At 40.8% G+C, this 21,852-nt stretch overlaps 1 protein-coding gene across 3 annotated transcripts in view; it reads right to left on the reverse strand.

Moving 5' to 3' along the window:
* The window catches only part of LOC106872245 (CD151 antigen), an 88,469-nt gene extending 67,982 nt beyond the window's left edge, over positions 1-20,487 (reverse strand). The window contains exon 1 of one of the 3 annotated variants that reach the window (XM_014919160.3): positions 20,385-20,487. The gene's annotated coding sequence lies outside the window, so the exon portion shown is untranslated. Of the gene's footprint in view, positions 1-11,695; positions 12,051-20,384 lie in introns of those variants that run through there. The other 2 variants (XM_014919159.3, XM_014919161.3) reach the window with 2 other exon arrangements.
* Positions 20,488-21,852: the final 1,365 nt, after the last annotated feature.

The following is a 21,852-nucleotide window of genomic DNA, read 5'->3' on the forward strand; positions in this document are numbered from 1 at the left end:
AAATAAATCTAACAATACTTGATAATGGCGTCAATCGTATATCTTACTCGACTGCAGCATAAAAGATATGATATTAAATATGTCAGCTTCTAGTTACAAAGTTTGTTTTTCCATCTATGAAGAGGACATTCGAGAATTTGCGTTGGGAAACACTATCTTGAACATCTTGAAGCTTCCCGATGTAACATACTTTATCATGACATCCACGTTAATATGGAAATGGAATCCAGTCAGATCTGTATCCAGTAAGTCTGCGAGTGGCAGAATGCTTTTATCTCGGCGCTCTGTGTTCAAATCCCGCCGAGACTAATCTTACCATTCGTCCTTCCGGGATAAATTAAAATACTAGTCATGTATCTCAAACTTCTTCAAAACAGAAACTATGGGTAAGGATCCCTAAGGAATGTATGTTATGCTGCTTCTACTTTCAGGGGTAGATGAACGGCGGTATAAACCCCAATGGCTACAGTAGATGTGTGAGGAGGAGCAGTGATCCGAGATATTAACAGCTTTGAAAGACACAGTGTCTGACACAATAATATGTTGGAGTCCATGGAAGAAGACGCATGGGGCCAACCCTGGTTCTTTCATACAAAAAACTGCTGTTGTAAATGGTTTATTAAACTAGTGAAACCTTCTCTGATGATGTAATGTAAGAAGCTTTTAGTTGAGTTGGGTTCCAAATACCCAGCGTCGTTTTGGTGTTTTTGGTTAAGATCAAAGTCGAGTATCTGTTCTTATCAACTTAATATCTGAATCAGTCCCCCTCAAAAGTGGGGAAAGAGTAACCTCACCTACTGAGGCATCTTAGATGTAAATGTAATTGATGAAGAAGAAGGGGCAGGAGAAGGAAGAAGAAGAAAACGAAGAAGGAAGTGGAGGAAGTGGAACGAAGAAGTTTTATTTTATCAAATCCCTGAATAATTAATCAAATCTTTGATTATTTCTAATTACTTAAAAACTACATGCGCAATGGGTTTCAGTAGAAAACTGATAATAAACGGGTTTAAAACGCGTTTTTTTTTTTTTGTTTTTTTTAATACGAAAAGTTGTTTTGCCTGAAGTCCACCTTACTTTTTTTTAACAGATCATCGAAAAAGTACATTGAGAGGGAAATAGTCGCGAAAGTTCGAAAGATTATTCTTCTCATTATTATTACTAAAGGGGGCGAGGTAGCAAAATGGTTAGCGCGCAGGACGGAATGCTTGGCAGCATTTCACCCGTCCCTATGTTCTGAGTTCAAACTCTGCTGAGGTCGACTTTGCTTTTCATTCTTTCGGGGTCAATAAATTAAGTACCAGCTGCGTACTGGGGTCCATCTAATCGTCTGGTCCCCTCCCCAGAGTAGAAAAGATTATTATTATTAATAATTATTATTATAAACTTTAAGTTCTAAACTTTTTATCCAGGTGAGGCCAAATACGTCTTTCCTCCTTTGGGGGAAGGGGTGTCAGTAAAAGTACCAGTCATATATTGAGGTCGATATAAATCAATCATACTCTCATCACCAAACATCCAAAAGGATGAGGTCGCTGCTGCTTATCTTAATAAACAATATTCTACCGGGGTAGCGATGGTTTATTAAGGAGCCAGGCATTACTGGTGCACTTCCTGAACCTATTTCTGTGATGAAAGATTTTCCGGCCGTGACCACCCTTATCAAGGACATTATCTAACGTGTCTTTGATGGTATTGTATGAAGGGTCGGACCCATAGCCTTTCTCAAGCCTTCCAGGAGAGGTGGGGGTAGTCATAGCTAATGTTTTTGAACAAGGGACGACTACAGCGGGGCGGGGATATAGGCAGAAAGTTATTCCAGAGAGAGAAAACGTTCTCGGACGGAAGGACTGGGCTTTGTGGTGAGGACATGACAAGAAGAGGGATGAGTGAGTCTGAAGAGAGGTCAATGGAGTAATGGCAGAGAAGAAGAGAGCGGAGACACAGCAAGTCCAAAGGTTGGAGAACGTTTGGTGAGGAACTGAATACTAATCAGTCGAATGGTTTTTGTTTTGTTTTTTTCCATGGATGCAGAAGCAAGCAGTATTCCATTTAAGGCTGTATAGAGTGATTTGAAGGATATACGACCAAGACTTCTAACACATCAACAAGACACAAATTTAATCTCGCACCCGATAAGCTTTGATTCGCTAACGTATTTCAATGGAACCCAGAATTTCTGTATGACATGAACATTCTAGAAATAACCGAATGAATACCTCACCCCTATTTACGTAAACTTGCCATTCACTGATAAGGTCAGTTTCCTCTGATAAAGCATCCCAAACCTAGCGATTATTTTACACCGCTATATATGGTCAGGACCTCTTTAAACCCCATTTACCTCTTCTATAGTAAAGCCATTGTTGGGCAGCATCACTCCCAGACATTTCTGGAATATTCTCAAGAATATTTTCTGGTGTTAATAATGTAAACTAAACTGTAACGAAGATAAACACTTTATTGCAGTCTGTCTGTCTGTCGACGTTCGTTATTTGATTGTATTTGTTTGTATACATAAGCATTATGTAATATAAACATCGACACACCTATACACAAATTTACATACAGCTATATACATATAAACTCACAAACAAATAGACAGACAGAGTATATATAATTACAGCCCTATAGGTGCAGGAGTGGCTGTGTGGTAAGAAGCTTGCTTCCCAACCACATGGTTCCGGGTTCAGTTCCTTGAGCAAGTTTCTTCAACTACAACCTCGGGTCGACCAAAGCCATGTGAGTGGATTTGGTAGACGGAAACGGAAAGAAGCCCGTCATACACACACACAAAAGCTTATGCCGCCGCTTTGCTCTGTCAGATGGTCCGGTACTCTCTTTTACTCAACATGTTTGTGTCTTATTCGACAAAAGGTATCAAACCTTCAGGTGTAATCTCGACTCACACGTACAACATTACTTAAATGCGGTAGTTTTAACTGTCTACTTATTTGGTCTTCAATAACTATGAACTTTTTTTTACTGTCTTGGGTCATTACGCCAATAATAATAACAATACACGCACTGGTTCAATATCACTTCTTTGTATGCGAAATGGTTGAATATCTAACCAGCTAACTGATCAGTCGTTTGTTTAATGTGCCGGTTAAACGATCAATCGTTTGTTTGCCAAAGTCATTTCGTCGCTATTCGCGGCCTCTTCAATGATATGCTTCCTCTCTTTAAGGTCTACCCTGAGTCACCTTGAAGAGAGAGAGAGAGAGAGCATGTCACTGACCCTCCCAAAACACAAGATTTGTTTCACAACGCCATTTCACATTAAGAATCTTGCAAACCAAATACAAAAACTGAAAACTATTTTCATTAAATTATATTGCATGTCGTACGACACAAGATTCTTAACTGTTATGTTTGTTGTTTCAAGAATGCTGTTACAATAAATCAAATATTTGTATCTAAACGTAAATATAAAGGATGTGGGTTAATAAAAATACATAAACCATTTGTGTAGTCATTGTTGTCTTCACACGCAGCTTATTGTGAACAACCAAAGAAGAGTTAATGACTTCCAACCGACACTAAACGTAGATTGCACGTTTAACACTGATCAACAATAGTCTTTCGTCGGTGGTTTCCCCCCCCCCCTATCACCACCACCACCAATTTAATGACAAAGTCAGCAGTTTCACAGGGAAGAGGAGGGAAAGAAGAGGAGATGTCACACCATTTGTGAAATGTTTGAAACTGGAAGTATTAAACAAAACGGTTGACGAGTTGTTTATGACAACGATCTCAAATATTTTTCACAATTTTAAAGACAGGGTCTTACTAAACAATCTCACCCCCATCATCACCACCACGAGGTAAAGCTTCAACACACACACATTCTCAGAACTCTCGGCCTCATAAGTGATTAATTCAATGACACCATCAGCATGAAAAATAATAGTTAAGCCAGTGTTGCTATGGAGACTATTACAAGATATCTATTATCTAAACGAATGTATTTTTCGTGATTTTCTTATCAAATCATACTCTGCCGTCTTAAAGTTAGGAAGGAGCCATCAATAATGCAGTCCAAAACACATAATGGTAACAACATCTAGAATTGCTCTGATTATAGGTCGGCTCTTTCAGTGGTTAATTTTGAGCCAAGCGATCACAAAAGCTCAACAGCCAACGATACTGACCTTCACATCCTCATGTTTTAGTTTGATTGGTCTACTAACCCCTACCTTCGAAATAACTCAAAGATTAGTATAAGCTCCGCTAATCGGATTAACAAAGTTTGCCTTTATAACCATAGGGTTTGTAAATTCTTTCTTAAGCACTGGACTGCGGCCACGCTGGGGCATGCATTCAAGGGGATTTTTAAAATGTTTTATTTATCTATCGATTTATTTATTTTTCGTTGATTATATCGAATGTGGTCCGGTGCATCTTTCGGACTTGGTCTATCGAATTATGTTTAACGTATGGCATTCGGTTTTCAACAAATCGAAGCCGTCAGCGTTGCGAAATTCACCAACAGTAAAAGAATTATAGCAGGAGAGAGAGAGAGAGGGAGGATAGAGAGAGGGGGGACAGAGAGAGAGAGAGAGAGAGAGAGAGAGAGAGAGAGAGAGAGAGAGATCAGCCTGAGAAGCTGGAGAGACACTGCTAATTATATTAATGTGTGTGTGTCTGAAGGAGTATGACATAGTGGCTTGGGTGTAAAGCTCGCGGTCATTAGATCGCGCTTTCGATTCTAGAATTGGGCAGCATGTTGTACCCTTCAGAAAGGAATTTCATTTAGCTATGCTTAATTCACACTCACTACCAGCTGTAGCTGGGGCGGGAGTTAACCTTGTAATGGAGCTTAGGTAATCCTATTCATATTTACCTAACTATTGTATATATATATATATATATATATATATATATATATATATATAAACATATGTACCACTTTACCTACTTCTCTCTCTCTCTGTCGCTATATATATCAGAAAACAAATCAATAATCTGCAGAATTCCTTAGAATTAGAAACGGTTAAAGATGGCAGCAATATGTATAATAAAGTTCAAAGTCAACCGTAACCTTGTTATCTGGAGAGATGGCAATCCGTCGGATGGACTGGAGCTGACATTCAAAGAGCTGGCCTCCATAGACACCGTGCTCACACTGTTTCTACCTGAAGTACAAATGGCATCTGGAATATACTCAGACAAAGAGTTCTGTTGAGCGAACAACTCCAAGACGCATCGTTGAACAGGACGGACATGCGCTAAACTTATTGACCCTCGAATGAAGGACCCACACTTGGACACAGCTCCAATATTCAGGATAGTGTTGTTGCTACACATACACTCATCTTAAGACATCAACAGGAGGAAGGAACGATTTTCTAATTGTCCAGAGGTCGCTCACAAACAAGATCCAACAGACGGCACCGTCTCCTCCTCCTCCTCCTCATCCTTCTCTACTACTATTTCAATAACCTCTTCTCTTAGGAGCTATCTAATCACATACCACCACCTAAACCCTCCCGTTTTTTTTTTTCTTTTACCCATAGTATCTTACTACACCACCAACACTACCACTGCCATCGGTTCACCAAACGTTTGCCTCTTGAAATCCCTTCGCTGCCCATCTACATAATTCTTCCTGTATATTTTAGCTTGCCACCGCTCAATATGGATACCACCCGTCTCAGAGGGTTTCATGAAGGCCGAGAAATAATGAGACAGCTTGATAAGTTAAGGTTAACATGGGGCATTAAAAAGCTAAGTTGAAATCATTACAAGCCGGGAAAAACGTAATATCCGTGTCGCCACGAATAGATACAGTCACCGTTTCGTGGTGAGTAGCTCTCTCTCCCCGTGACTCCGTAGGTCCCTAAACAAATAGGCTAAAGCATGGAACCAGCTATCACCTTGTACTCGCTTGAGTGATGGCTAAACATGGGAGACGACTCTAAACATGATTCGGTCTGATGAATTCATCAGCGAAGCATGGACCTCGCTGTGTTTGTTGAAGATGAGAGAGTCTGTAAAATGTATAGGAATGGAGAATGGTCGGTAGAAGACTAGAATTGCTGAAAAGAAATAAACATATACACACAACTGGGAATGAAAGTTTTAATTAATAAACAAATCACAGAATTTAATTAGGAAATCTGAATAAGGTGGGGACTGAAGACCAAACATTCTCATAATTAGAAAGACATATAAACGACAGACTCTGTGTGTGTGTGTGTGTGTGTGTGTGTGTGTGTGTGTGTGTGTGTGTGTGTGTGTGTGTGTCCGTCCTTCTCATCACCCTGTATTCTGTAAGTAGGACGTTATTCTTTGGTATAACAAAAAAATGCCGAAAACACCGCCCTACATTTAAAGTACAGTGACGGGATGGGGGAGGTGCAACGCAGATGTGTAACAGGTGACACACACACCTACACGCATAGAACGTGCATAAAACACACACACACACACACTGGCAGAGATCCAACACAGTTCCTTACCATGCTAGAAATAGCAGTCAAGTCATACACCCACCGCCTTGAAAAAAAAAGAGAGAGAAAAAGATAGATACGACCCAAAGCAACGAGATGGTCACGGCTGGAAGGAAAATTGGTCAGTTACACCAGCGGTGGCCTGGGACTAAACAACTAGAGAGAGAGAGAGAGAGAGCACCGGACCGGTTGAGCAACATGAAGAACGAACGATTTCAGTCCTGACAATATTTTTGCGTCAAAAACTTGTGTGTGCACATCGTGAAGGGCTGAGTGGAATGCAAACAGGGTCGTGAGTGGACAAAGACGAGGGTGGAACGGTAACGTCAAAGACTGGACGGGGGGGGAGGACATTGGTGGGGGTGTGGGGACGGCTGCAGGACCAGACCATCGCAGTGTGTGGTGAAGAGTGGTGTTTGCAGAGGTCACCGTCCTCAGGCACAAACACCATAATGTGTGTGTGTGTGCTTTTAGATTGGACTGAGGCCATGTAATATATGTAATGTGTTTTATGTTTAGCGACCTAAAATGTAGTTTTATGTTAAAAGGCATAACTTATCGATAAAAAGTGTAGATCAATAAAATATTCATTAGACAAATAAATATTGAATCAATACAATCTCAAATAAAATCCTTTGAATGTGGTGCCCCAGCATGGCAACTATCCAATGACTGAATAAAGTGTGTGTGTGTGTGTGGTGTATGTGTGTGCACACACATACACATATATCTCTTCATACTTATATATTAGAATGAATAGATTTATTCATAGTAATTAGAGACAGAAGTTGTCTTTGTAACGAATATTAATTTGCACATCCAGCTTAACTTGGGATGTGTATGTTTGAACGGTGTAGACTGCGGGGATCGTCCTCGGAAATCATCTCCGTATAGACTTTAGGTGTTAAAAAGCACTGATTATATCGGTTGATGAATACCAATTAAATCTCACAATTAACCATGTCTAAAATTCCAGTCACTTTTCAGGTGCTAATATCGCAAATAGCCAGCAGGCTTTAAAAAATGATAATAATTATTAGTGAAAGCAGACGGCTGTTACTGATGAGGTGCAGTAGATTGAAATCAGGTGATCTAGCTCTTCTGGTGCTCGTAGCAGACGATTCTCGTTTGCCAACGACATGAACATGTGCTTTTGTGCACCATGCGTCCATACGAAAGGTCATCTCAAGGTTTAATACCACAGCATTCGATGTCCTAACAAAACGTCCATGTTAAAGCTAGATATAAAGATTGGCTTTAGTTATTAATACTGCCTCTGTTGCTAATTGTTGTACATCACACACACACACACACACACGGTAGATATGTTTTCAGTGTTCAATAAATCACACAAACTACAAAATTTCGATATTAGTCACAATAAAATACTCGAATGATGGCCAAGTTATTTAATGTTGTTTCTCCACAGAAGTAATCTGACTGGTCAACAGTTCTATAAGACAAAATATACAAGTATACGAAGTTTTAAAGTGTTTCAGTAGAAAACACACTAAATAAAAAATGGTGTCCGCCAAATCAGAAAGATCCCGCACACACGTTATATACGACAGACTTCGACACAATTCTCGCCTATAAAGTTTGCTCACAAGGCATTGGTCAACACAAGACGTGTTTTACCCAATGTGCCGCGCAGTGGGACTAAACTAGAAACCTACGTGATTTCAAAGCAAGCTTTTTTTTTTTTAATCACGCACCCCCGCTTGCATATTTGGGGTTTTTTTTTTTGGTAGGGTAGATATTCTAACTTCCAGTGAAATTGCTGAATAAGTCTAAAACTCAGTTTAGTCCAGCATCAATATCGCCATTCATCAATCGTGACTGTATCAAGTCGTTTATAAAATTATTGAAAAAAATATTAACTCACGGGTCACCACAAACAACAATTACATTGCTACCCAATATATAACCACATATACACACACACACTGAAATGGAAAAATCAACAAAGCTATTCGCCGGCGCCGCCAAACGAAATTCTCGAAACTAATGGGATTATTGAAAGTGAAAGCAAATATTAAACTGGAGGATGGACGGAAGCCAGAACAAATATCAAATCCCTTCTTTTACTCTGAGGTTAACGAAGTAGGCAATAATTGGTCCCATCCCACACCAGAAGGGAGTGGATCCATGTGGCTACCCCTAACGGACGATATCCCCACTACATCAATACATTTTTATTGGTCTTTATCGATTTCGTTAGGTATTTTCAATAAATTTCTTAAAATATTTCTTATTGGAAAGTCGTGAAAACCCAAAAGAACGGAGAAATCGTTTCAAAATCAATAAAGTTTTTTATTAATTATACTTTTTAATTATTATTTTCTTTTTTAAATTTACATGATGGCGGTCGATGTCGTGAACGGATCTCTGGACTAACAACATCCCAACCAAAACAGCCGACATAAAAGCAGGACTCAATAATAGCCAGGCATTCAAACAAGGTATAGGCATTGAAAGAACATGACAATCGTTAGAGGTTCGGATGAAATGTTTTGCGATATCTAAGCCCTGAATTCTGAGTTCAAATCCTGCCGAAGTCAACTAACTTTCGACCAGCATTTGTATTGACTTTTTACTTTCTCACTTCATATCCTGCCATGGTTTAGAACATGGCTTATCTGCTGCCCCCGGTTTAACGCCATCACCTGGGGGGGGGGGGACTTTTAACGGAGTTCACTCTTTTGCAAGTATTTGGCGGACACTTTCCTTCTCCCTCCCCCCGTCTCTGAGGCCCTGTTAAGTTCATCATCATCATCATCAATGCCCTTTCCTCCTCACTAAACCACAAAAAGCAATCCAACTTCATTTACTCTTTGATCCCTTTTTCTTCATCGTCCATCTTCGGATGGAAAGTCCGTGTAGTGGTGGTGGTAGTGGTGGTGGTGGTGGTGGTGGTGGAAACAAGCGTTGTAGTTGTTTTAGTCCCAGCTTCATCTTGATTCAAAACTCCGGACAGAGAGAGAAATCTTTGGAACTAGCATGTGGATCATTCCTTTTAACAATGTTGGTGAGATTTGACTGCTATTTTTAGCATATTTAGTGACCATGTAGGCGATAAAGAGACAATAAATACATCTAGAGATAGACACGAACGTATCTTTAGGGAATTGCGCGCGTGCGTGTGTATATACATATATATATATACTCTTTTCCTTGTTTCAGTCATTTGACTGCGGCCATGCTGGAGCACCGCCTTTTAGTCGAGCAAATCGACCCCAGGACTTATTCTTTGGAAGCCTAGTACTTATTCTATCGGATTCTTTTGCCGAACCGCTAAGTTATGGGGACGTAAACACACCACCATCGGTTGTCAAGCGATGTTGGGGGGACAAAACACAGACACAAACATATACGCACAAACACATATATATATATACGCCGGGCTTCTTTCAGTTTCCGCCAACCAAATCCACTGACAAGGCTTTGGTCGGCCCGAGGCTATAGTAGAGGACACTTGCCCAAGGTGCCACGCAGTGGGAATGAACCCGGAACCATGTGGTTGGTAAGCAAGCTACTTACCACACAGCTTGCACATATAAACACACACACACACATCTCTATCAAAATAGTACAAGAAATGCACTTAAGTACGAACACGCATTTACGCATGGGAAAATATCTATAAATATACGAAGATATATATTTATATACACACAAACACACACGCACTGAAACACGACTGCAATGGCAGGGTGAGAAGAGCTGTTTGTTTTGGTGGATTATTTTGGGGGTTTACCAGAATTCCTCCGTCCCCCCCTCTCCCTCTCTTTTCCTTACCCCTTCTCTATTCTCTCTCTCCCTTTCTACCTCTTCCTCCGTTTCTCTAATTCTCTCTCCTTATTTTCCACTCAAATTTTCTGTATCTCCTATCAACCCCCCCCCCCCACTCGCTCGCTCACTTCATTATTATTACCATCCTATCACCCCTACTTTCTAACAGAGACCCCTACATCCTCACCCTCCCCGGCCCCTGCCCAACCACCTTCTGCCTCCTCCCTTGTCCATTCCCGCGCCAATCACCCCCTCCCCTCCCGTCAATGTCCCGCCACATTTAAATGCACCAACACGTGTTCGGGAGGAAGTGTGGTGGTGGTGGTGGTGGGAGGGGGGGAGAAGAACGTTAAAGAGTTGTTACTCGACTTGCTAGAAATAACAACACATTGCTATCAAATCATAAACACAAAACAAGACTTATAAGAAGGTGTCAGTAAATAATGTAGCCCTAGATACACTGTGACTGATTCAAAGACCAGATGGGCCTGCAATTCACAGCTCCTACTACTACTCCTCCTATGGTCTAAATTGGCCCGGGACCAAACGATAACACATGTTTGCATGTCTTGTGTGCTACGATACATGTATAACGATGGTGTCAGCCCCTGTTCCGAGTAAAAGTTTAATAAATATGTTCTCTCACAAGTATGGAGTGATTATTCAGTTTAATATTAAATTGTTTATATTTGAGATAAAAGCAACAAACCTGTTGGGATTGAAAGGAGAAGGGAAACATATATATTATATAGCCAATGTTCGTGCCAACTGAATGTGCACTTCTGTGTGTGTGTATGTATAGACATCTATATATATGAGTGTGTGTATATATATAAACAGCATATTTATGTATACATGATATATGCATTCAGAGACATTTAAATAGATATACACATATTACCATTAAATGTACGCATATAGTCATTTACGAATGAATGAGTGGACAGAGCAACGCGAACACTGTGTGTATGATATATATATGTATATATATATATATATATATATATATATATATAGGCGTGTGTGTGTGTGTGTGTGTGTGTGTGTGTGTGTATACATGCAGAACAGCCTGAAGGCATCGGTTACAATGGGCATTTATTTGTCGGGGGGCCTCCTCCGGTCTAGGGACCCAATGCAAATCTACGTACGCTGTAGTTCTACTTGTAGGGGAACCACAAGACATTGCTCAGCCGGGGGTCAATAGTGCAAACCCCCTATGTATGGACCAATAATTTCATCTGGTGTCGATAAACATAAAGTACCAGTTATAAGCTATCACAAGTACTCTTCTATTATTGACAATGGGCACCTGGCCAACTATGCATGTATGTGTATATATATATATATATATATTGAGAGAGGTAGAGATGTATAAATATGTATATATATGCACACACACACACAATCATATGTAATTAAAATGCAAAATGTAATTGTATATACAATCTTACCTCTTCTTATGTCCAGTGTGTATATCTATATACAGTTGTAGTTCTCCCGTTATTTACGTATGTGTAATCATACATGTGTTTGTGCCTAGATATATATATATACTTAAATATATACACAAATATATAAGATATATATATATGTATGTATATAGAGAGAGGGGGGTTTTGCCGCTATGTTACGTTGGAGCTGGTATCCGAGGTGGACATGGTGCAGTCTTGGTTACAATTAAAGAAAGATTCTGTTTCCACTGTCACAACAACAACAGCCGAGAAGCTGTTTCTCTTCACCTCCCCCCCAAACACCACCACCACTTCCACCTCTACAACCACACTCCCACTACCACCATCTCACCCTGCTACCATTCTCCCTTCACCGTCGTCACTGACTTGGCCTAATAACATCACCACCGCCACCACCACCATCAACTTCATCTGCAACGCCGCCCTAACCATCAATGGTCGCCCTCCATCTTCATCCACCACCGCCTCCATCCTCATATTTACCACCGTCTCCGCCACCACCTCTGCCGCCGCTGCCGTCACAGAACAGAGATTCCCCCCAGTGGTCAAAGCTGGAGTGTCTTTGAGCATAGGTCATGTAGGTTACTGCAGACCTAGGGTTAAACAACATCACAACCCATCCTCATCGTCATCTTACTCTGCCTGCTAGAAATAATAGCTAAATCTTCCTCAAGTCATCCACTTATGTTCTTAAGTGATGATGGCGGTAATGATGGCGGTGATGATGATGATGATGATGATGATGATGATGATGATACTGTTGGTGCCGCGACTGACTGATGCCGTCTCCTCCCACTCTCTCTCTTTCTCATTCTCTCACTTACCTCTACCTTCTCCCGTACTTACATCACCACTCACACTCTCACTCTTCACTCTTTCTTCTCCCTCTTTCCACCCCTCTCTCCTCATATCACTTCTCCCCTCTCTCTCCCTACTCATTCACTCCTCTTACTTCCACCACAAGTATCTTTACCGCCCTTCTCTATCACTTTACTTACGCCCTCTCTCTCTCTCTCTCTCTCTCTCATCCTTCCCTTTCTAATCCTCTCTTTCATTCCAAATTTCTTGTTATTCAATATTTTGTATTTGTTGTTGTTTTGAGTGTGTATGTGTGTACGTTCACACACACACACACACACACACACACAGAAAACAAGAGAGAGAGAGAGAGAGACATCGATTACATTATCTTCACGTACAGCCAGGCACTCGTCGTTGACACACACACACACACACATACTCTCAAACTCACTTATGCACAAAAACATTACACACTATGTAAACATTGATAGATTTCGCATTTTCGTGGGGGGGAACCTGCCACCATGTGTGTGTGTGTGTATTAAGACACAGGAAATTTCCTCCAGCACCACCGACACAAGTTTTAAATAGAAGGTCTTAAGACGTGGTTCTGTTATTATTAAGAGGTTCAGTCCCGTATGGAACCGAGTTCAGTCCCGCTGCACGGCAACCTGGGCGAGTGGTTTCCACTGGGACTGATTCTATAACCCTGTTATAAAATCCTTGTTTCTTATTGCTTGGATTAGCTGAATCGTTTGAGAGAGGATTAAAGTACCTTTCGTCGTTTCGAGTTCAAATTCTACCGAGATCAACTTCACCAGTTATCTCTCCAAAAAAACAAACATAAAATATCAGTCATATACTGAGGTCGAGTAAGTGCTGTGTCTGTAAGAAATGAGTGTCAGAGTATGTATGTGTGTGTATGTGTATGTGTGTATGTATGTACGTTTGTATGTATGTATGTATATATGTATATATATATGTGTGTGTGTGTGTGTATGTATGTATGTGTGTATGTATGTATATATGTATGTATGCATGCATGCATGTATGTATGTATGCATGTATGTATGGAAGCCGGTAGAGTCGTTTGTACGGCGGGCAAAATGCTTACCGGCCTTTCGTCCGTCTTTACGTTCTGAGTTAAAATTCCATCGAGGTCCACTTTGCCTTTCCTCCTTTCGGGATCGATGAAATAAATACCAGTTGTGTACTGGGGTCGACTCATCCCCTCCCCCGAACTCGTTGTGAAAAAATTTGAAAGCATTATATGTATGTAGTTTTAGTTTTACGTTGCATGTTACGAATGCTCTGGAACGCACGGTCAATGTTTCTGGGGTGTCGGGAGTTTGGGGGGTCTTTCGACATGTTACCCCCTAATCCAGTCGAGGTTGATCAAGTCCCGGCATGCATCCCAATAGCAGCAAACCACCAGTTTGTTCCCTTTATCCCGAACCTTCTCTGCCGCTTCACTGATGGAGTTTATGGCCCTCCTCTTTGCTCTTGTTATTTGCCTGGGGCCATTTGATCCGCTGGACTTCTGGCCTTTTACTGCATACTTTATCCATCCAGAGCTTAATAACTGTTTCCAGCATCTCAAACGTATCCCGCAGCATAAATTCTGAGACCCTGTGAAGAAGATGTGAAGTGGCGTGGCATGACATTTCAATTCTCATTACTCCTAAAAGAAACACACTACCTGAATACTTAATGCACACCATTCAGGAGGATCTGCACATAACCATCTGTCGTTTCTTCCATTAGACTTTAGGTCTTGGTCAAAGCTTTTATCTCATCAGAGAACCAAAGCATGCCATGTCCGTGAAGGTTAAGCAGTCACTTGGCACAGACCAAACGGTTTTCCTGTCTTTACTTAAATGAATTAACTATATGTGTGTGTGTGTGTGTGTGTGTGTGTGTGTGTGTGTGTGTGTGTGTGTGTGTGTGTGTTATTTGTATGTGATAGATTATAGTAATTAGCTATTGATTAGCAATGATTGGTGATATTTTACGAAAGTTTTACAAAGCAGAGCCGTGTTTAACATTGAGTCAGAAGAATCAAAACGGTTCGTAATTTTGCCGTAATTTCTGGAGACGAATAAAAATAAAATATGAAATTCGAGTAAAACGAGGATTTGTTTTCGATTTGACAGAGTTTGGTTGAAGAGAAGTCGAGTGTCAAGAAGGTTTTATATTTTGGTGGAACTGCGTGAAGAATTTATGAAAGAAATGTTGTGCAGTTGATTAGTACAAGCCTTCCAGTGTTGGGGGTAATACGTCTGGCCATTCGAGAAGGCTCTTCTGATAACATTTTACAGATGTTTCTTCTATCTCGGACATTGCACCAAAAACAAATCAAGTAATTTCTTTGATTCAAACAAAACAACGCTATCATTCTTTAAAAACAGTTTCTAATTTATCACTGGGGTATTCAGGCATGTGTGTGTGTGTGTGTGTGTGAGTGTGTGTGTGTGTGAGTGTGTGTGCACAAATGTGTTTGTGTATGAGTATGTGTATGTGTACATTATATATATGTGTGTGTGTCTGTGAGTATGTGTGTATACATGTAAATGTACGAATGTATGGAATGCATGTATGTATGTGTGAGTATATGTGTGTATATAGTATATATATACATGTGTATATATACACAGACACACACGCACGCACGCACGCACGCACACACTCACACAAAGACACACTGACGCTTTGTGACAATGTGACGGATGTCTCATGAAACTGGTTTCAATTCTTGGCTGTTTTATAGAAACAAGACGAGTTTTGTCCGTCGGTTCAAGTGGGGTTGCTGTTGTTGCTGTTGTTTTGCTGTAGATCAAAGACAATCCAGCTGTGACCATCTCATCTTTTAGAAAAATGTAGGGCTACATTAACCAAGCTTTTCTCTCCTTATTAAACAGTGCATTTCGAGGGAAATTTGGCTGCTATTTCTAGTAGGTCTATTGACCATGTCAGACGATCCTTTATTAACACCGATTCCATTGTAGATGTAAGGGGGTTTGTCACGGGTCTCTCCTCTTACCCTTCTTTTTTGCATTATTCCTTGAAACAATCTCACAAACATTCATCGCTGCGAAGTTTTATCTTTTTATCTTTTGCTTGTTTCAGTCATTGGACAGCGGTCACGCTGGAGCACTGCCTTAAAAGGTTTAGTCGAACAATCAACCCCCACTACTCACTTTTTTGTAAGTTTGGTGCTTATATTCTTGATCTCTTTTGCCGAACCACAAAATGTGGGAGACGTGAGCAGAACGGTAGGTGAGAGACAAACAAAAATATAAACACGCACGCACAATTATATAATATATATATATATAAATATATATATATATAAATATATATATATACAATACATCATGGATTCTCCCGTCGAAAGACGACGTATGAGGGTGATTGTGCAATTTTTTGCAAAACAACTACACAAATAATTTCTTTATAGTGATCAAATGTTTGTGTTGACATAAGCTCGCTCCCGCCATCAGATGGATATTATCTGTACAGGTGCAACTGGGTGACACATGTCAGATGATGAAATGATCGCAGAACAAAGTGAAACGGTGTTTTGCTCAAGGGAAAAACAACGCAGCTCCCGATCTGGGAAGCGAAATCACGATCTCTCAATCGTGAGTGCAACGCCCTAACCACTAAGCCATGCGCCTTCACATAAATATAAATATTTCCATCTTCCTACTTCACTCACAAGATGCTGTTCGGCCCGGGGCTATTGTAGAAGACGCTTACCCAAGGAGCCGCAGAGTAGGAATGGACCTGAGACCGCGTGGTTGCAAAGCTAGCTTCTTAACCACACAGCCATGCCTATTCAAAGTCTTACAGAAAATGTTCCAGGCTTGGAAGAATGTTCTAGAATTTAAACAAAATTTCTTTCAGGCCAACATGATAGAGGTATAATTCCAAGTCAGGAAGAGAAAAGACCAAATGCCAGCGCCATGTTGGAAATGGTTTTATTGAATATGAAAGACGGGAGTCGTTAGAAACACAGAACTGTGTTGTCAGTACAAGAAAAGGGATACACGAGGAATAGAGAGGGATCTCTAGTCGAGTGAGAAGCTGGAGTTTAGATTTAGCAGATGTACCGAAATAGTTAGAAAAAGAGGAACCATGGAAAGGCTGGGCAGGGGTGGGAGTGGGTGAAGTATTTAGAGAGCTAATGAGATGTAGGTGATAATTCTTGTTACCTAGGTGATCCAATTAGCAACGAGAGGTGACTGTAGAGAATAATGTGTGTTGTCAGATAAGGAAGATGTGGTAGACGTTGAGGAAGTCATTAAATCTGTTCATCTGAAAGAGATGTGATTGTATGAGGGGGGGGGTAGTGTGATATGGGGGGGGGGGTTATATACATGGTATTTAGAGATATGGGAGTGATTATACACGGTGTGGATAGAGGGGTATAGAGTGTGGAGGGTTTGTGGGGGTGAGAGAGAAATGAGAGGATGAGTATAGTGTGGTGGGTGTATGTAATGTTGGGTCGTATATTGAGTGTAAAGGGTCTGTTGGAAGCTGCAGAGAAATGATGAAGAATGCGTTTTGTGTGTGTGTGTGTATGTGTGTTTACACGAGAGTAAGTCAAATCACACTCTTGTTTCTGTAATTTACCAAAACAAAAGCAGGTGTTGATTAATTACATTACTTTTCGACCCAGTTTTCTTCTTTTTCGATGCACTTCTTCCAGCAATCCACAAGTTTTGCTTCTTCCACCCAGGAAGCTTTTCAGCTGATCCTGCAGTTTACGTCGCCCCCTGTGCTCCTTCGTCCTTGACGAATCGATGACCTCCTAAAGGATGCTGAAGCGGACCGAAGAGATGATAGTTCGAAAGGGCGACATCTGAACTGTATGAAGATGTCACATCGACTCGAAACCCAATGGTTTCAACGGTGTCAGTGGCTGGATGTGAGCCTGCATTGCTGGGCTACAGTAACACCTGCTTTAACAATATCAGTCTGTTGGCCAGCATTTCCCTGTAGTCTACACTGGTAAAGGTAGATCTAATTTCCAGGCAACGTTCCCGTATAGGACTTTCCTTCCACCCCACAAAAAAAAAAAAAAATAGAAATGGTGAGTATAAAAAAAAATATAGAAATGGTGAGTATAACTTTTCCTGCTGAAGGTTGAGTCTTGCGTTTCTTTTTCGCAAGCGACTCCGGGTGTTTCCACCCCATATTCTGCCTCTTGGATTCTGGCTCAAAGCGATGTATCCAAGTCTCATCTTCTGTAACTTTTCTCTCCGAAATAGCTTCGTTTTCATCGTTGAGGTGGTCAGGTAAGCATTGACAGATCTCCATACTTCGGTAAACTCTCTCGGTCGCATTTGCGGAAGCGATGCTCGTCGTGGATGATTTCGTTTTGCAGAGCCATGAGTAATCTGCAGAGAATATACCACCTCATCGTCGGTCACTCGTCGGTTCGCCAGAGCCATCTGTCGAGCTTGTTGAAACTTCGTGTCAGTGAGGGATAGGTCGATGGCTGAACTGCTCCCTTTTCCTGCTTCACGCTCATCCGGCCATTTTTAAACTTCTAGATCCACTCATACACACTTCTACGGAGTAGGGAGCTGTCCTCGAATTGTACCGAAAGCCTGCGATGAATTACAGCCCCTGACACACCTTCAGACCAGAGAAATCTGATCAATGATCTCTCGTTCTTCTTTGGTACACACTGTCAATGGAGTGGCCACAGTTACTCTGTAACAGAAGAAAGAGCGATCACGGTCAAACTTCGGTTACGTACGTACATGAGTATCACCGTTTAACAAGCGGTGTAGCCAGCCTAAAGAAAGTTTTGGCAAAAGTGTGGATAATTTTTTTTACTTCCTCTTGTGTGTGTATGTGTGTAGATATATGTGCGTGTGTATGTATGTATGTATGTATGTATGTATGTATGTATGTATGTATGTTTGTATGTATGTATGTATGTATGTATGTATGTATGTTTGTATGTATGTGTAAACTAACCTACATGAATGATAAAATAGATGAAGTGAGCAAGTGGACAAGTATTGAAGGGGGTCACCTAATGAGCGTTGGGTGGTAAAGGGGTGGATTGTTCCTCTGGAAGAGGAAGCCCATGGCAGGTATTAAAGGCTGGGTTGCGATTAAGTCTGAGTAGATTGGTCTCAGCAGAGAGGAGGCCAGTTCGAGACACGTCTTAGGATAAGGCATTTGCTGGGAGAATGTTTAGGCCATTGAAGAAGAGAAACACAGTCAGTATCGGTTATAGATATATTATTACACACAGACACACTCACACACACACACACACACACACACACACACACACACTTTTAAATAAGTGCGTGTGTGTATATCATGTGTGTATGTGTATGTATGCATGTTTGATAAGTGGTAACGCAGGAAACTCTCGAACCTTGAGTCGCTCTGTCGCTTCTGCTAAATGTTAATAACAATATAAATATACTCATATTTTGAGTTCTATTTTTCCGGTTTGCATCACCAAACACACACACTCGCGCGCGCGTGCGCGCACTCTCTCACACACACACACACACACACACACACACACACACACACACACACACACACACACACACACACACACATATGATATTACATTTCTCTTTATGTCCGTGTGTCCGGGTGTGTGGGTGTTTGTGTGGTATATTCAGGGCTGTGAAGACAAGTTAAGTTAATGTAGCAAATCAAATTAAGAATTTATTTATTGATGTTTAACAGACCAAACAACCTTTGCCATGGATATCACCATACCTGCTACTAACTTCCTTCACACACGCACACACACACACACACACACACACATACACACACACACACACATATATATATATATATACATTTACATACATATACAAGGTGCATGAGTTTGTTGTTTTGTTTCGTTTTTCTTTTTTCGAGCAAACCTCTTTGAAGAGCTCTGTCTTTCCTTATTTCTTTACCTTACTTTTCAGATAAACAATGTCAGACATTAAGCTGACTCAGCAAATGGAAATACATGCTGTAATCGTTACCTTAAAAGCTCAGCAGAATGATTACAGAGATAGCACACTTCCTGAAAGTTACCTGATCTTTCATTTCACAGTTGAAAAGGAGCTGGAAGCTGCTGATGGGGATCCAACATCAGCAACTAAACACAAAATGCATGCACAGGTCCTAATCCCATCAGAAATAATCGATAAAATCTCCAGAATGTCAATCAGAGTCATTGCAAAGGGCCTCAAGGTTTCAGAATGCACCAACAGAAGAGTTGTTGTGCTTGTGAACCTTCAGTAGAAGTCATATGTGACGCAGAGTGTTCGGTTTCTGTCAGATGTGACCAGAGAGAGAATCGTTTGATCCCTGCAACTTGCAAAACAAGTTAAAACACGTCAGAGGCTGGAATGCTTTGGTCTTTCTCTGATGAGGAAAACTTCCATCAGGATCAACAAAAGTTAAACAAAAAGGAACGACAAATGGTTCTGCAGAGACCTGGACGAGGTTCCAACAATCATGCTTACTAAGTTCCTTTGGGTTCCGGAAATTGTCAGCAAAGAGAGAAATGTCATGCTTCCTCACCATTTTTTCACACGGCTTAACGAGTTCATGCTGCTCTCTACACAGAGAGAAAGTTGGAGAAAGCTGTGAGGCCCTGGAGATAGACAGAGTATGCAACTGAAGACCGTACATCTTCCAACAAGACTGCACCATCTCATAAGGGCTAGGATGGATGGAGAGAAAGAGGAAGGAGAGAGAGGGGAGAGAGAGAGAGAGCGACGAGTATGTATGTATGTATGTATGTATGTATGTATGTACGTAGTCAGTTTAGCGCGACTGGCAGATGTCCATCCTGCGCTCGAAAAGCAAAGAGAATACTTACAAGGTCAGATTGGAACTTGAATGTTTCTTGTTGCAATGTGTCTCCCTTTGTTGGATAGCAAGAGTGACTGTCGGCCTGAAAGACGCACTGCACTTGTTACTCGCGAGCTGAACCGTTATAACACTGATATTGCTTACACTTTCAGAGACTCGTGTAGAAGGTGATGGTCAGCTTGAGGAAGTAGGAGGTGGATACACCCTTTTTTTGAAAGGGGGAACCGAAGGAGGAGCATAGAGGGGCGGGTGCTGGCTTTGCAATTCGATCTGAAATCGTTAAGAAGTTGTATATCTCTATACAACAGATAAAATTTCCTACTTATATCGCTCCTCCAGTCGTATCATACAACAAGTGTTGTTACTATTATAGAAATAGAATTTCCGGATTGTTTTGACCCATATTGTAGCACATTTTGCCTTCCATCCTCCGTGCATCTCCCCTCCTACCAAACTTGATGTACATGTATCCACTCCAACCACATAGCAACTCTTCTTTTCACTCCACACCCAAACTATATTTGTCTCTCTCTCTCATTGTCGGCCAACTCAGTTCAACTTCAATTTTCGTTAAGTTTACTTTTAGTTGGTGGTTACGTCTAGGTTTTGTTTCCATGCTTGGGGTTTCTTCTCTAAAATGTTTTACAAATTCTTCTACAAGGTTATCAGCATTGAAGAGTACCAACAGACAACCAGTCTTAAAATCCCCTATTATAGCCTGCAGGACTAGAATACGCACGAGGTGTATGAGAACTGCGTCTTGGTGGACACCTCCTATACACAGAACCCATTTCTAACTCTCACCTTTCTAATTGTATCGCTCTCCATGGTTCGTATATTCTTCGCAACCATTCAGCTACCATTTGTTACTTTAACAATCACGCCAGGAATTATCTATTTCCATACTTATCACATCATTATGTGTGTCTATACAATAAGGTACAAATATATTCAGGTAGTTCTAAACACACTTCACAGGAAATAAATGGCTGCGTAGCCATTGTTATGTAAATGCAACTGTGTCTATTTGGCTAAGTCAACGCTGACTGTTGAGGCTTGAGTATGGGAACATCAAGACAAAGAGTTATAGAGCAAACCATCTGGTTCAGTGTAACCATTATATTTACTATACACATACACACGCGCATAAGGATTTTATTGCAAGATGCCTTATGTGATGTAGTTTGGTAGTGAGAACATGTTGTATGGTGTTATGCGGTAATTTTGTGTTGTAGTACAAATATGGTGGAGTATTACGCAGAGATGTGATGCTCGACCTTATTCTGTTCAGTTGCCGACCATTTTATCCCATTTTACTCTATTTTATCCCATTTTACTCTATTTTATCCCATTTTACTTTATTTTATCCCATTTTATCCCATTTTACTCTATTTTATCCCATTTTACTTTATTTTATCCCATTTTACTCTGTTTTATCCAATTTTATCCCATTTTATCCCATTTTATCCCATTTT

This window comes from Octopus bimaculoides, chromosome 7, assembly GCF_046866305.1.
Source record: "Octopus bimaculoides isolate indiv1 chromosome 7, ASM4686630v1, whole genome shotgun sequence".
NCBI classification, from domain to species: Eukaryota; Metazoa; Mollusca; class Cephalopoda; order Octopoda; family Octopodidae; genus Octopus; species Octopus bimaculoides.